General features: G+C 32.7%; 1 protein-coding gene and 1 long non-coding RNA gene across 3 annotated transcripts in view; both read left to right on the forward strand.

The window, feature by feature from the left end:
- Nepl16 (Neprilysin-like 16) overlaps positions 1–18,246 on the forward strand; it is a 369,741-nt gene that overhangs the window by 343,301 nt on the left and 8,194 nt on the right. The gene's annotated exons all lie outside the window — the stretch shown is intronic.
- On the forward strand, positions 388–1,261 carry LOC142221375 (uncharacterized). The gene is made up of 2 exons (XR_012718011.1): positions 388–544; positions 635–1,261. It is a non-coding gene; the product is annotated as an uncharacterized LOC142221375 (long non-coding RNA).

Here is an 18,246-nt window from a genome sequence, read left to right on the forward strand (position 1 = left end):
GAAATATAGGGTGGCATATTATTTCGCTGAAATATATTAATAACTCTGTGTTTGGGACCCCATTCACTGTGATAAATGCTGATATTCGTTTTTCACAGAAACGAACATAGTAACAGCATAACGACGAAAATTGTGATTTTCAACTCGTAAACCAAACATAGTACCGTCCTTTTTCTGGAGATGACCACGATTCGTTACACAAAATTATATTAAAATTTGTTAGTTTCGGTGGAATATTCAGACCCTATCTCAAAATTGTTTAAAAAAGGCCAGGTAATGTTATGGAAAACAGACCTATTATCGTCATTGAATGTTACGATGTTACGCTTTATTGTAAACGATTTTGTTTAGGTGCTATGCAAGGGAGTGCAATCATCAGCTGTTCAAAGATCTTATTTTGGCTCGGAAAAATAAATTCTAACGCCAAACAAACGAATGCAAATATTTCAAGCAATACAGCATGAAAAAAGCAAATCAAACAAGGCATTTGAATTATTTAAAGAATTGGAAAGGAGATTGTAATCAATATCTGCCTTTGATTTGGGTAACATCTATCTTCTAATTCATTTAATTTTCTTTGATTAGTGATTGTACTATAAAGTCTTCAATAAAATTTTTTTAATTTAATTCGTAGGATGACGAATGACAAGTTGTGGAGGAAATCAAGGCTATATTCGACGGAAATTGTGCTTAGGCGGAAATTCGTTGTTCCAAATATGAATGAATTATCTTTATAGGGCCAATTATTCAACTTCGGGTGATCGAACTTAATGTCCACTTTTGAATTTTCGCAATTCTGCTGTGCAACGAAACAGGCGTGGTCTTCTCACTTATTTATATCAACGTTTACAGCGAATTGATGCAATGCGTTGGGAACTTGGACCAGAGGTCTCATTTTTCAAGAAATATTAATCGTTCGCTTCGTATATGCGGTCATTTGGGGATGGTCGGGGTATTGATTTGACTGGTGTTTTAAGACCCCCAAATCATTGTACATAGAAGTACATTGCGTCGAAGAGTTTGGAAAATTTGAACTGGAAGTGATATATTTAAAAAGGAATCTTAGCTCGTTTCTCCGAAAAGCGAATATCAGCAAGTATCATCGAGAAGAGAGTCCTAAACATATTTGTGCGAAATAATATGACTGCCTATTTTTTTCGTGCAATTACTTTTAAATAAATATAAACTTCTTGAATTGTTGCTCTACATAATTCCCCATCAACTAATAATAACATTTACATAGAAAAAATTTTCACCAAAATATTTCCAATTATAATTCTAATTGAATTTTCAAAAATATTCAATTAAAAATTTAATTGATTCAACAAATTTCTTAATTAAAACAAAAATCAATCACAAGAATAAATAATCAATAAATAAAACAATCAATTTTTTAATTGGATCAATTAATTTTTTAATTGACTGTGGTGATTGATACTATCATTTCTGTGATTGAAGACATAGCTCCCATATATATCATTAGACCGATTTACACTCATATGAGCACAGAGGCCACAGTTTTACACCGATTTACTTGAAATTTTGCAAAGGGATCAAAAGTGTCGTTCAAGCTATACGTGCCAAAGCTGCTTGAAGTCGGTTCAGATTTAGATATAGCTCCCATAGACTCATATGACCACAGAGGCCTAAGTTTTACTCCGATTTACTTGAAATTTTGCACAGGGAGTAGAACTGACAGTCTAGCTATACATACCAATGTTGGTTGAAATCGGTTCAGATGTAGATTTTACATACAGGCCAAAGTGTTACTCCGACTTATTTTAAATTTTGGACAGGGAGTAGATGAAATGAAAGTAGATGTTGTTTGAATTTGGTTCAGATTCAGATATAGCTCCCATATATGTCTTTCGCCTGATTTAGACTCATATGGCCATAGAAGCCATAGTTTTACTTCGATTTACATGATATTTTGCACAGGGAGTAGAAGTGGCAATCTAGCTATACATTCCAAAGTTGATTGAAATCGGTTCAGATGTAGGTATAGCATCCATATATGTATATCAGACCGATTTACACTCATATGACAACAGAGGCCCAAGTTTTACTCCGATTTACTTGAAATTTTGCACAGGGAGTAGAACTGACAATCCAACTATACATACCAATGTTGGTTGTAATCGGTTCAGATGTAGATTTTACATAAAGGCCAAAGAGTTACTCCGACTTATTTAAAATTTTGGACAGGGAGTAGATGAAATGAACGTAGATGTTGTTTGAAATCGGTTCAGATATAGCTCTCATATATATCTTTCGCCCGATTTAGATTCTTGTGACCACTCCGAAAACTTTTAATCGCAGGGAATGGGAGTGCACAGGGAGTGCAATTAAAATTTTAGTAATGTGTGCCATATTTGGTAAAAATCTGTTCAGATATAAATATAGACCCCATATATATATTTTCTCGACGGGGTAAATATGGCTAGGATACCCACATTTTACCCCCGACATTTTAAACCAATTGAATAGATATTTTACATGGAGACTAAATTTAACATTCTATTTAAGTGAGCCGAATTCGATCCAAAGCAGCTCAGACGTGGACAAAGTCCCAATATATATGGTCTTCCGATTTGGGCAAATAAAACCAGAATACCCAGATTTTTGTCGTAAAATTTGTAAACATTACTAAAATTTGCCTGTAGTTCTATTCAATAGTATATTTATTTTCTTCTTCTTCAATATTAAACTACTCATCTGGGTTTCATACCATACTGGAGTCCGAAGGCGATCAGAAATTAAAACCTTGACGCCGTAACGGAACAAATTTTCATCTACATTTATGGCAACCCTGGCAAAATAATAATAAATTTAAATTTAAAAAATATAATACAAGGTGAATGAATTGTTTGATATTAAATAGCTAAAAATGTTGTGGAAAAGTGGAGGTTTCAAAAAAACCCAAAAACGAATTTTTTTTGTAAATGTACCGAAAATATCACCGTCCCTGAAATATGCGGAAGGCATACATATATATATATATATATATATATATATGTATGTGGTGCGCATACTTTGACGCCATTTTTTACATTTTATGTATACTTCGGCGACATTTGCATACTTTGGCACCAGGTTCCATAATTTTCGTATATGTACCGCATACTTTGGCGACATTTTGCATTTTGGGTCATTTTGAGTTTTTAATACCAATTGTTGTTTTCAGGTACATTTGAACAAGCTCTTCACTTGTATGTTAACATTTTTGCATTTTACACAAGGACTATTAAGAAAATTACGAAATAAAACAGACAAAAATTCCACATCTCCATTTGAATTTGCATGACAGTGTTACCACATTGACAATTATGTACTTTGCCTGAGTTCACTGCACTGGTAATACTAAACTACTGTTGCGTACATGTGGCATTGTTTCATTAAAATATTGAATACAGGGTGCTTCATAATAAATTAATTGTATTTTCTGATGGCGGTAAAATTCTATACTGGATGTATCATAGCAGTACGATTATTTCAATCGTTAGACGTCATTGCGTTAACTCAGTCGTTGGTGCAGTGTGCTAAGGCGAACGTTAATACGTGTAAAGCAGAATACTCGGGTTCAAGTCATGGTGGAGAAAACAATTTTAGATAAATAAATGATTATTTTGTATTTTAAATTTATTGTAAAAATTAAAACATGTAAAATAGTGTGCACAACATGATTACTGTGAAGAATTTACAAAAACGAAATTTATTTTATTTTTATACCATCCACCATAGGGTGTATTAACTTTGTCATTGTTGGTAACACATCGAAATATTGCTCTAAGACCCCATAAATTATATATATTCTGGGTTGTGGTGAAATTCTGAGTCGATCAAAGAATGCCCGTCCGTCTGTTGAAATCACGCTAACTTCCGAACGAAACAAGCTATCGTCTTGAAACTTTTCACAACTAGTTGTTATTGATGTAGGTCGGATGGTATTGAAAATGGCCATATCGGACCACTTTTACGTATAGCCCCCATATAAACGAATCTCCAGATTTGACCTCCGGAGCCTAGGAGGAGCAAAAATCAACCGATTAGTTTGGAATTTGGTACGTGGTGTTAAAAACCATGCAAAAATTGGTCTATATCGGTCCATATTATATATAGCCCCCTTTTAACCGATCCTCAGATTTGACCTCCAGAACATCTTGAAGGATCAAAATACATCCGGTCCACAATTACATATAGCCGCCATATAGATCGATCCCCAGATTTGACATCCGGAAACTCTTGTAGGAGCACAATTCGTTTGAAATTTGGTACATTGTGTTAGTATATGGCCGCTAACAGCTATGCAAAAATTGGTCCTTATCGGTGTTTAGTTATATATAGCCGATGGCCAATCACACAAAAATTGGTCCATATCGCTAAAAATAATCTACCAAAACTTTATTTCTATAGAAAATGATGTCAAAATTTTTTACTATTGAAATTTTTTTAAAAATTTTATACTATAGAAAGTTGTCAAAATTTTATTTCCATAGAAAACTTTGTCAAAATTTTATTTCTATAGAAAATTTTGTCAAAATGTTATTTATATAGAAAATTTTGTCAAAATTTTGTTTCTATACATTTTTTTCCAAGTTTTATTTCTATAGGAAATTTTGTCCAAGTTTTATTTCTATAGGAAATTTTGTCAATATTGTATTTCTACACCGAAAGAATTCTCTTCGTTAATTTTACGAAGAATTCTTCATTAACTATTCTTCCTGAATTCTTCATTAAAATAACGAAATTTTCATTCATTTTCGTAAATTTTACGAAGAACATTTAACGAATATACGAAACTTCTACGAAACATTCTACATTAACTTTTCTTCGTAAAAAGTTCGTACTTTTAACGAAACTTTCTTCACATTTCATGAATTTTGTGAAGAAGTTTTTACGAATATTTTACGAAACATTCTGCGTTAAAATTTCTTCATAAAAAGTACGAAACATTTTCTTTGAAATAACGAAAAAGTTTCATTGAAGTTGTAAAATTGCCGTTCGCGGCATTAAATTGTCTTTTATAATGTGCTTGAGTGTATTCCTTTATTCTATTTTTCTATGCAAGTATATGCTACTTCTCATTTGGGTGATAGCGCGCTATGAATAAAAGTGAAGCAATAAAACTAAAAATTATTCAAAAACTTAAGATGTAAAGTAGTGATGTCATTTTTCACACTTGCAACTACAACCAAGTGCACTTTCGACTATAATTTTTTTTTCTAAAAGTTCGAACATTTTTCAGAAAAAAGTACGAAAGTTTTTCATAAAAAGTACGAACCTATTTCATAAAAACTACGAAAATTTTTCATAAAAAGTACGAAACATTTTCATAAAAAGAACGAATTTGTTTCATAAAAAGTACGAAGATTTTTCATAAAAAGTACGAATTTTTTTCATACAAACTACGAAAATTTTGGAAGAACTTTTCTTCGTAAAAAGTACGAAATATTTCGTACTTTTAATGAAAAGTTTCTTTGGTTGTAAAACAATGACAAATTTCGTACTTTTAACGAAATTTTTCGTTCTTTTTACGAAGAAAATTCTTTCGGTGTATGGAATATTTTATCAAAATTTTATTACTATAGAAAGTGTTGTCAAAATTTTATTTCTGTAGAAAATGTAGTCAAAATTTTATTACTATAGAAAGTTTTGTCAAAATTTTATTTCTATAGAAATTTTTGTCAAAATTTTATTTCTACAGAAAATTTTGTCAAAATTTTATTTCTATAGAAAATTTTGTCAAAATGTTATTTATAGAAAATTTTGTCAAAATTTTATTTCTATAAATTTTTTTGCAAGTTTTCTTTCTATAAGAAATTTTGTCGAAGTTTTATTTCTATAAGAATTTTTTTTTCAAAATTTTATTTCTATAGAAAACTTTGTCAAAATTTTATTTCTATAGAAAACTTTGTCAAAATTTTATTTCTATAGAAAATTTTGTCAAAATTTTATTTCTACAGAAAATGTTGTCAAGATTTTATTTCTATAGAAAATGTTGGCAAAATTTTATTACTATAGAAAGTTTTGTCAAAATTTTATTTCTATAGAAAACTTTGTCAAAATTTTATTTCTACAGAAAATGTTGTCAAAATTTTATTTCTATAGAAAATTTTGTCAAAATTTTTATTACTATAGAAAGTTTTGTCAAAATTTTATTTCTATAGAAAACTTTGTCAAAATTATATTTCTACAGAAAATTTTGTCAAAATTGTATTTCTATAGAAAATTTTGTCAAAATGTTATTTTATAGAAAATTTTGTCAAAATTTTATTTCTATTACAATTTGTTTTTCCAAGTTTTATTTCTATGAGGAATTTTGTCCAAGTTTTATTTCTATAGGAAATTTTGTCAATATTTTATTTCTATACAAAATTTTGTCAAAATTTTACTACTATAGAAAGTTTTGTCAAATTTTTATTTCTATAGAAAATGTCAAAATTGCAATACTATAGAAAGTTTTGTCAAAATTGTATTTCTATATAAAACTTTGTCAAAATTTTATTTCTATAATTTTTTTCCAAGTTTTAAACGGCCATCGACTGCCGCAAATCTCTCAATGAGATGGCTGAGCAGCACAATATTCACCTAATATGGGTGCCTGACCATAGGAACATACCGGGGAACTGCGAAGCAGATGAGCTAGCAAGGCTAGGAACTACCTTACATATTCCAGGGGAACTAGAATCTGTTGGTATGCCTCTGGCTACCTGCAAGCTCTTACTGCGTGAGAAGGCTGTCATGATGGCAAATGCTCGATGGGAGAATTGTAAGAGTTGTAACGACACCACGCAAATATGGCCCCATTTAAACTTAAACCGCACACTAGATATGCTAGTGTTCTCGAGACGCCAGGTATCACTCCTGATATCTGCTATAACGGGTCGCTGCCTGATAGGCGATTTTGCAAAAACTATTGGTGCGAAGTATAATGACTATTGTATGAGCTGTCATGATGCGGACGAAAAGGAATCAATAAAACACCTCTTGTATGAGTGTCCTGCATTTTGTGTAAGGCGTAAACAAATTTTAGGGGCATATAGCTTCAGATTACTGGCGGACCTGGAAAACGTTAACTTAAGCAGTCTGCTAATGTTTTTGGAACAATCTGGTTGGTTCAACAGAAGAAAATAATCGAGTAGGTTCAACGGTTAAAACTAGAAGTGCCCATATGTTATAGGTACTTTTAGTGAATGTGGTATCACAATGGGCTGAATAGTCTAAGTGAGCCGGAATCTTAATCGGGCTGCCACTTTAACCTAACCTAACCTAACCTTCCAAGTTTTATTTCTATAGGAAATTTTGCCAATATTTTATTTCTATAGAAAATTTTGTCAAAATTTTATTACTATAGAAAGTTTTGTCAAAATTGTATTTCTTTTATAAATGTATATGAATTAGGGCCGTCATTCGGGATTGATTTCTAAAATCCTCGGGATTCGGGATTGAAAAAAATTTCGGGATTCTTTAAATATTTTAATTAATAACAATCTACAGCGCCAAACAATTGTTGTACATTAAACCAGTTAGTTTAATTAAATTTTATTAACAAAAACAAAAGAAGATAAGAGTATATTAAATTGCTTTTTATATTGCTATCATACTTAAGAAACACTTAGTCCAACTCAATATTGTGAAAAAAAGAAACACAACAATATTATGACAAAATTAATAAAAAAAGGCATTCTATATCGCTATCCTACTCAGCAAACTATTTTAAGGATTAGATTAGATTAGCCGTGTTTTCGTATACTTGTGATAATCCTTTTTTAATTCATCGATTTAGGTAAAAATATCATGGCATCCAAATTTAAATAAACGCAATCTTGTCATATTTTCGATGGCCATCTTATAATTGCTTTTTATTTTATTTTATTTTATTTTATTTTATTTTATGTGCACGAATTCCATTTCACATGAACTCATTATTTGAAGGGCCTTATCGTTTACTTCGATTTTTGATGAAATTGTGCTGTTTAGTATACCTCTCGTATAATAAATTCTTACTCAAGGTGTACCATAAATGATTATTAACTCAATTTGTCAATTTGGATTCAAAATAAAAATCCCGGGATTTATCCCGTGTGACTGCCCTAATATGAATATAAGAAACTTTTTTTCTTATATGCAATAATTGTCTATAAGAAAAAAAAACGCATATAAGAAAACCAAATGCGAGATTTTCTGAGTTTCTAAGTTCGAGCTTAGCCGCTAAAATCAAAACTGAATATGTAAAAGCAGAATAAAATTATATAGTTTTGTTTATTTACTTCTTATTTCGGCTTAAGGTTCTTTAAAAAATAATTTGGTTTTGATTAATTATAAAATTTATTTTTCCAATATTTCGACTAACATCGTCAGTTTTCGATTTAATTAAATCTCACAAAATAATAAAAAATCAATAAACATGTAAAAAATAATAAAAATTTCATCACCGCCGTTTAATTTTTTTGCTTCAATCGATGTTATTTTTGGAAAGTTTTGAAAATTGTGTGCATTATCAATTTTTTGTAGACTTTAAATGGAAAAAAACATAGTTATACAAAAATAAATACCGAAAATAATAAAATAACATGAGTACATTATGAAAATTAAGGAGTACTTGTTTGTTGTAATTTCATCACAATCTAAACCAAGTATAGTATTAGGAACTATACTTGGTTTTACACCTACACCGAAAGAATTTTCTTCGTAAAAAGAACGAAAAATTTCGTTAAAAGTACGAAATTTGTCATTGTTTTACAACCAAAGAAACTTTTCATTAAAAGTACGAAATATTTCGTACTTTTTACGAAGAAAAGTTCTTCCAAAATTTTCGTAGTTTGTATGAAAAAAATTCGTACTTTTTATGAAAAATCTTCGTACTTTTTATGAAACAAATTCGTTCTTTTTATGAAAATGTTTCGTACTTTTTATGAAAAATTTTCGTAGTTTTTATGAAATAGGTTCGTACTTTTTATGAAAAACTTTCGTACTTTTTTCTGAAAAATGTTCGAACTTTTAGAAAAAAAAAATTATAGTCGAAAGTGCACTTGGTTGTAGTTGCAAGTGTGAAAAATGACATCACTACTTTACATCTTAAGTTTTTGAATAATTTTTAGTTTTATTGCTTCACTTTTATTCATAGCGCGCTATCACCCAAATGAGAAGTAGCATAGACTTGCATAGAAAAATAGAATAAAGGAATACACTCAAGCACATTATAAAAGACAATTTAATGCCGCGAACGGCAATTTTACAACTTCAATGAAACTTTTTCGTTATTTCAAAGAAAATGTTTCGTACTTTTTATGAAGAAATTTTAACGCAGAATGTTTCGTAAAATATTCGTAAAAACTTCTTCACAAAATTGAAATGTGAAGAAAGTTTCGTTAAAAGTACGAACTTTTTACGAAGAAAAGTTAATGTAGAATGTTTCGTAGAAGTTTCGTATATTCGTAAAATGTTCTTCGTAAAATTTACGAAAATGAATGAAAATTTCGTTATTTTAATGAAGAATTCAGGAAGAATAGTTAATGAAGAATTCTTCGTAAAATTAACGAAGAAAATTCTTTCGGTGTACAGAGTTAGGTTAGGTCGATACAGCTCGATATATCAGGCTCATTAGAACTTCCCTCTTATCACTGAGTGCTGCCAGATTCTATGTTAAGCTCAGTGACGAAAGCCGAGTCCGAATGACGTTCCACATTGCAATGAAACCACCTATACCCATAGAAAAAAATCATGGACGGCGTGGTCATTTCGAAACGACCCGTTCATGAAAGTGAATCACACACATGTGTTGTCAAACTGAGAACAGATGGGGTCAATCTGACAACGCAAAAATGACACCATACGTTGTCAAAACAACAACCAGCGTTCATGATCTGAAAACGTAATGGTTACGAATTTGTAAACAAAATTAAAAAAAGACCCCCGGTACCGTGACTCGAACCTGCGTTGCCTACACGATACACATTAACATTCGCCTTAGCACATTGCACCAACGGCGGAACTTCCATAACAACGTCTAAAGATTATTTTAATACTTTACATGGCCAAAGAAAAACGATTGCTGTTCATGAAATCGTGAACGCCCGTGGACGAAATCGTTTTGATTTCTTGTGAACGCGATTTTTTTCTGTTAGTGTAGAGAAGCTTAGGGGAGGATATCCACAGCTGAAAAACGTTTTTGGTGTTTGGTCGAAATGGGTTTTAACCCACGACCCTTTGTATGCAATGTGGGTATGCTAACCATTGAAGTACAGAGTTAGTAGGTCACTAATATTGAGTTTATTATTAACAAAATAGGAAATCGGCACAATTAGTGTGGATAATGTAGCCAAATTTGTGAAATCGGGCAATATATTTATGTAAGAGCTATGTGTAAGTCTAAGTTCGATCAGACAATACATCTAAATTTGAAATTGGAGTAACATTTGTAAAAAAAAAAATAAGAGAATAATGGACACATTTGGGAAAATCGAGCTGTGCAATACATATATATGGGAGCTACATATATATGGGAGCTATAGCTAAATCTGAACCGATCTCGATGATTTTGTGCACATATTACTAGTGTTATAAAATATTATAGTATGCTAAGATTGAGTAAGATCGGTTTATAAATCAGGGTTTTATGGCCAAATTTGGGAAAATCGGGCGATACATATCTATGAGAGCTATATCTAAATCTGAACCGATTCCGATGAAATTTTGCAGACTTGCAAAGTTATGGAAAATATTAATTTGTGCCAAATTTGACAACGATCGGTAAGTAATAAAGCGCAACGTGATCCCGTTTGTCGTAATCGAGCGATACATATACATATGATCCGATTTCTTCCAAATCATCATCAAAATTGGTTACTAATTTCGACCGGAATCCTCCGAAAAACAAATACATGGACAGACGGACGGATAGCAAGGGCTAGATCGACTCAGGAGGTGATTCCGAGTAGATCGGTATATATTTTATGGGGTCGAAAATCAATATTTCTGGTAGGTACAAATACAAAAACAATCTTTCGATAATCTATCTAATACAAATTTCGCCAAGAATTGAACCTGCGTTCTTTATTTTTATACCCTGAAGCTCATTGTGGTCAGGGCATAATAACTTTGATCTGTCCTACCAGAGATATTGAAAATATATACCGATCGACTCAGAATATCCTCCTGAGTCGATCTGACCTTTGAGTTCGTTCGTCCATGTATTTGTTGTTTGTAGAATTCCGTTTCCAATTTTTAACCGATTTTTATGAAATTCCGTACAGGGTGTTTTGTTGGTTCTGTTGTTTAATTCAATTTTAATTTTTAATTTCATTGTAATCTGTCCAGATTTACAAATAGCTCCCGCAATCTTTTGTGGTATCAACCAAACCTGCAAAATGTCATCGCAATTAGTTTAGACTTAAATATAGATCCCAAACAAAAATTATTGGCCAGTTTTGCAGAATTTGGCCCTAATAACCGTATATTTTTCCATAATATAATAATAGGTCTGTTCGCGTACTTTTCCAGTAAAAAATATCCATTAAAAACTAGCAAGAGAGTTAGAGTGTATTTTACACTCTTTGCTTAAAATTGCTGAAAAGTACACGAACGGTATCCAGTAACTATTTGCACATTGAAAATTTCAGCTGCTAAAACATTGAAAACAAAAAACGAATCCTGTATATTTAACTTCCAATCTTAGTTGCCCAACATGTACATTGTATTGGTACTTTGTTTTTGATCAATAACCAGCTGGCAACGTACGCTAAGTTTGCAAGATTTTACTGGGACAAAAATCTCTAGCAAAAACTTGCAATTTCTCTATCTCATAACTGTCAAATGTAGTCTCTCTCCGGCTCTCTTTTGCTGGCGTTTTGGTGTAAACGAACGACTTCCAGTAAAAATTTGTAATAATTATCAAAAATTATCGGGTTCTCGAACGGAGCTAATATATGTATATTAATAGATCTAACCTTCTGCAGTACCAACCAAACCTCTAAAATATCATCGAATGTTAAGTTCATATCCCAAATTTATTTTAATAATACTAATAATAAATTCGTAAATTTACTAATTAGGTCGGGATGGTTTAGGGTATGATAATGCCAACCGACCCGCCAGACTTTCTACTTTACTCACTTATTTGTTCATAATAATTAAAAACTATTCAAGAAATAGTTAGAATATTATGCTTTGATGACGTAATGCGAACATATCACAACCGTCTCAATTGTATTTGTGACGGCAGACGCGTGGGTTTGTCGTTCGGTGGGATCGAAAAACTTTTTAATATTGTAAAAATTAGACAAATTTTTTATTTCTTCATTCAAATCAACTACCAGAGTACAATTTCTACAGCAGCGCAATAGAGTACTTCCGTCCTATGGCAAGCTCATGTAAAATTTTGGAAGCCCTGTTTGCTGGGTAGTTATGTTTACGTAAAAAAGACAACGGTTTAATGTTTTATTTTTAATAAATTATCTTCAATTTGCAAAAATGATTAACTAATTTGTACAATTGCTCAAATATTCTAGTTAATTTTCTAATTTAAATTTTCTTTCATAGTGGGTTCACTTTTTTCTGGGTGTAGTTTTCAGCAACAATCATCGAGTAAGATCGTGTAAGACAATAAGAAAGCCCTTTGCTTAAAATGGGAGAAAAGCATACAATACATACAATCATGTGTTCTATTTATAGAATAGTTTCAAAGGCAAAAACTAACACATATATTCAAGAAGTTTAAATTTACAAACTACAGGGTGATTCCTGCTTATTTAATTTATATTAAACGTGGGCTTCGAAAAAATGCACATTAAAAGTGTGGTATGGATATACCGTGAACCCGCGGTAACGTGAACACGCACTGAAATAAATGTTTACGCGATATTAAAGATTACGCAACCTCAATTTTGGGATGCGCAATTTCATTATATTAAAGGCATTTTGTTTTTAAATAATGAAATTTTTATTAAAAGAAAGTTTATAATCTTTGCTTCAAAAATTTTTTTCATTAAATTTAGAACACACATTTTGAAAATTTGCGTCCCTTCGCTAAAAATGCATGTCTTTAAACTAAGGAAAATTTTTCCTTAATGTAAAGAAACACAGTTTTGATTTAAAGAAATCGTCCTTAAATTAACTGAAATGTTGAATCTTTAGATTTAAGACATTTAAGCTTCAAATATAGGCTAAGACTTGTTTTGAGGATTTAGGATTTTTGGAATTAAGAAAATATTTATACCCTGCTCCACACTGTGGAACAGGGTATTATAAGTTGCATATGTTTGCAACACCCAGGAGGAGACGAGATAGACACATGGTGTCTTTGGCAAAAATGCTCAGGGTGGGCTCCTGAGAGACTTTGTAATCAAAGTCTAGGTCGAAGTTTTAGTCCAATCGACTTCAAATTTGGCACATGTATGTGTTTTGGCTCAGAATAGATCCCTATTTATTGTGGAATAAATCGGTTCAGATTTAGATATAGCTCCCATATATATATTTCGCCCGATATGGACTTATATGGCCCCAGAAGCCAGAGTTTTACCCTAATTTGCTTAAAATTTTGCACAAGAAGAACAATTAGTACTTTAGTAAAGTGTGCCAAATTTTATTGAAATCGGTTCAGATTTAGATATAGCTCCCATATATATCTTTCGCCCGATATGGACTAATACGGTCCCAGAAGCCAGAGTTTTACCCCAATTTGGTTGAAATTTTGCACTAGGAGTACAATTAGAAGTGTTGTCAAGTGTGCCAAATTTTATTGAAATCGGTTCAGATTTAGATATAGCTGCCATATATATCGTTCGCCCGATTTACACTCATATGACCACAGAGGCCAATTCTTTGCTCCGATTTAGTTGAAATTTTGCACAGGGAGTAGAATTAGCATTATAGCTATGCGCCAAATTTGGTTGAAATCGGTTCAGATTTAGATATAGCTCCCATATATAGCTTTCGCCCGATTTACACTCATATGACCACAGAGGCCAATTTTTTGCTCCGGTTTAGTTGAAATTTTGCACAGGGTGTAGAATTAGCATTGTAGCTATGCGTGCCAAATTTGGTTGAAATCGGTTCAGATTTAGATATAGCTTCCATATATCTTTTTCGCCCGATATGGACTTATATGGCCCCAGAAGCCAGATTTTGTTCCCAATTTGGTTGAAATTTTGCACTAGGAGTACAATTAGTAATATAGTCATGTGTGCCAAATTTGATTGAAATCGGTTCAGATATAGATATAGCTCCCATATATATGTTTTTCCGATTTCGACAAAAAGGGTCAAAATACAAACATTTTCCTTGTAAAATCGCCACTGCTTAGTCGAAAAGTTGTAAAAATGACTCTAATTTTCCTAAACTTCTAATACATATATATCGAGCGATAAATCATAAATAAACTTTTGCGAAGTTTCCTTAAAATTGCTTCAGATTTAAATGTTTCCCATATTTGACGGATAGACATACAAGGTGGTGCAGGGTATAATATAGTCGGACCCGCCCGACTTTAGACTTTCCTTACTTGTTTTTTACTAACATTGTGTTCCACCTTAGGGCTTTAGCCGACTTAAATTTTGAGTCTATAGATTTTGTAGAAGTCTATCAAACTATGTCCAGATCGAGTGATATTTAAATGTATGTATTTGGGACAAACCTTTATATATTGCCCCCAACACATTTGACGGATGTGATATGATGGTATTGAAAATTTAGATCTACAAAGTGGTGCAGGGTATAATATAGTCGGCCCCGCCCGACTTTAAACTTTCCTTACTTTTTTTAATTTAGTATTTTGATGAAAAAACCGAACATAGAACTCACCTTAACGCTAAAAATCATGAAATTTGACGTTAAAGTCAGATTCACAATGCCAAATACAATTTCAAATACACTTACGGAAGTTTTTAATAATCTAGTTTTTCGTGAATTTTTATTATTAATTTAAATTGCTTTATAATTCCATTAATTAGTTCACGTTACCACGAGTGCACTGTACATTAAAGAATTGAATTATTACACGGAAAAAAATTGCATAGTTAAACTAACGCTAAACGCCACTTAGTTTTATTACAAAAAATATTTGTTTGTAGTTATATTTTATTATTATTATTTGTTTTTTAAAATTTTGCGCAGCTTAATGAAATATTACTTTTTTAAGCACAGTGCACTCGCGGTAAGGGAGGCTGTAGCCCTCCTATCTATACTACAGTAACAATATATAATGGAAAATCATATATAGGTTTTCACATTCTAGGGGGGCTAATTTTTTTCTGGAGGGGGCTAAGCCCTCCCCCCAGAGGCCTTACTACGCTTATGCGCATAACATGGACGGATTTTTCTGACACTCACTACTCCGTAACGCTGAAAAACATGAAATTTGACGTTAAAGGCAGATTCACTATGCCAAATACGGTTTCAAACACACCTACGGAATTTTTTATAAATCGCGATTTCCATACAAAAATAACATTTTCTAATAGGTAATAAGTTTATTGCATGTAATAAGTTTATTTTTGTTACGGTTCTGTTGATTAAGAATGGAATATCATTTTTAAGGTTACGCTGAATCCAAATCTACATGATTTTTTTTTGTAAACTAGTGTAATAACATGAGAATTGAACCTGCGTTCTTTAATTTTTATGCCCTAGCCCACATAGTGGTCAGGGTTTAATAACTTTGATCTGTCCTGCCAGAGATATTGCAAATATATCCGATCGACTCAGAATCACCTCCTGAGTCGATCAATCCCTTGATATCCGTCCGTCATGTTGTAGGATTCCGGTTGCAATTTTTAATCGATTTTGATTAAATTCGGTACATGGTGTTTTCTTGGCTCTATTGATTGCTGTTTACTTTTTACATATAGCTCCCATGTATATGTATTGCCCGATTTCAACAAACGCTTATTTTCTAACCGATCGTCGCGAGATTTAACTCAAAATACTTTTCAAGTGTACAAAATTTCATTGAAATCGGTTCAGATTTACATATAGCTCCCTTTTTTATTAACTGATCACAAATTTGGCAGACCGCAATCTTTTGTGCTATCAACCAAAAATTCAAAATATCGTTGATTTAGACTTAGAAATGTACAAATGGTTCTGCCAATTTTGCAGAATTTGGTCCTAAGAACCGTATATTTGTTCATAATAATAAAGAACTTCTGGAGAAGTAGTTATAACATTATGCCTTGATGCCGTAATGCCAACATACTACATAACAGGTTGGCTGATAAGTCCCCGGTCTGACACATAGATGGCGTCGCTAGTATTAAATGCATGTTATTTTTATATAGTACCAACCTTCAAATGATTCGTGTCAAAATTTGACGTTTGTAAGTCAATTAGTTTGTGGGATAGGGCGTCTTTTGTGAAGCAACTTTTGTTATTGTGAAAAAAGTAATTAAAAAATCGTTTTTTGATAAAATACTATTTTCTGAAGAGAAAAAATACGGTGGAAGCAAAAACTTGGCTTTATAATGAGATTCTGCCCCAGGGAAATCAACAATAATTGATTGGTATGCAAAATTCAAGCGTGGTGAAATGAGCACGGAGGACGGTGAGCGCAGTGGACGCCCGAACGAGGTGGTTACCGACGAAAACATCAAAAAAATCCACAAAATGATTTTGAATGACCGTAAAATGAAGTTGATCAAGATAGCAGAGGCCTTGAAGATATTAAAGGAACGTGTTGGTCATATCATTCATCAATATTTGGATATGCGGAAGCTCTGTGCAAAATGGGTGCCGCGCGAGCTCACATTTGACCAAAAACAACAACGTGTTGATGATTCTGAGCGGTGTTTGCAGCTGTTAACTCGTAATACACCCGAGTTTTTCCATCGATATGTGACAATGGATCAAACATGGCTCCATCACTACACTCCTGAGTCCAATCAACAGTCGGCTGAGTGGACAGCGACCGGTGAACCGTCTCCGAAGCGTGGAAAGACTCAAAAGTCCGCTGGCAAAGTAATGGCCTCTGTTTTTTGGGATGCGCATGGAATAATTTTTATCGATTATCTTGAGAAGGGAAAAACCATCAACAGTGACTATTATATGGCGTTATTGGAGCGATTGAACGGTCCCATATGAAGAAGAAAAAAGTGTTGGTCCACCAAGACAACGCACCGTGCCACAAGTAATTGAGAACGATGGCAAAAATTCATGAATTGGGCTTCGAATTGCTTCCCCACTCACCGTATTCTCCAGATCAGGCCCACAGCGACTTTTTCTTGTTCTCAGACCTCAAAAGGATGCTCGCAGGTAAAAAATTTGGCTGCAATGAAGAGGTGATCGCCGAAACTGAGGCCTATTTTGAGGCAAAACCGAAGGTATCAAAAAATTGGAAGGTCGTTATAATCGTTGTATCGATCTTGAAGGGAAATATGTTGAATAATAAAAACGAACAAAAAATCAGCCAACCTGTTACATTTGAGTTGACGTTTCGGTATGTTAAGGCTTTGTGTTAAAGTGCCTTCAGACCCAGGTTGGACCCTCGGTTGGATTGGAAAACTTTTTCAAATTGTAAAAATTAGACAATTTTTTTATTTCTTCATTCAAATCAACTACCAGAGTACAACTTCAACGACAATATTTTTTTCAGTGTAGGAATTGAGGCGGCAGCACTAGCCAGATCTTAATTGGGCTAAAACTATCTGCCGTGGGAGTTCTCTTTCCTGCGGTGCTATGGGCGGTAGTCGGTCTCCGATAACTGGATTGACCTTGTAGCTTCTCACCGCTTCAGCTACAGTATCCTCAGGAATCCTGTTTAAACCAGCCTGGTACGCTGCTTGATCTAGAAATTCTTTTTTTTTTTGTAGCGCTGGATTTTCGCGCTCTAGATGATGTACACCAACCCTTACGTTCCTGGGTGGTGGTGTATCCATGAAATGGTAATTTTGATGATTATTTATTTCTTATTTCGTCTTGATGTCTTTATTAAAAAATAAAAAAAAACAACTATCTAATTTTTAGAATTAGAAAATAGAAGAATTCTGGGCCTGCTGGAACGACAAAAGAACGCCATAACACACTGAACCAAAAACTTCAATTGCGACATTTGTGATATGTTCGCATTACGACATCAAGGCATAAAATTCTAACTACTCGAGTAGTTTTTTATTATTAACAAACAGGTGAGTAAACTAGAAAGACCGAATTAGTAAATCTAAGAATGTGAGGGGTATTATTAGAATAAATGATTTCATGTCCTAAAAATACGTATGCAAATTTTGCTTAGCATAGAAGACGCATTTCTCTAATATA

Source organism: Haematobia irritans, chromosome 1, assembly GCF_050003625.1.
Source record: "Haematobia irritans isolate KBUSLIRL chromosome 1, ASM5000362v1, whole genome shotgun sequence".
In the NCBI taxonomy this organism is placed as follows: domain Eukaryota; kingdom Metazoa; phylum Arthropoda; class Insecta; order Diptera; family Muscidae; genus Haematobia; species Haematobia irritans.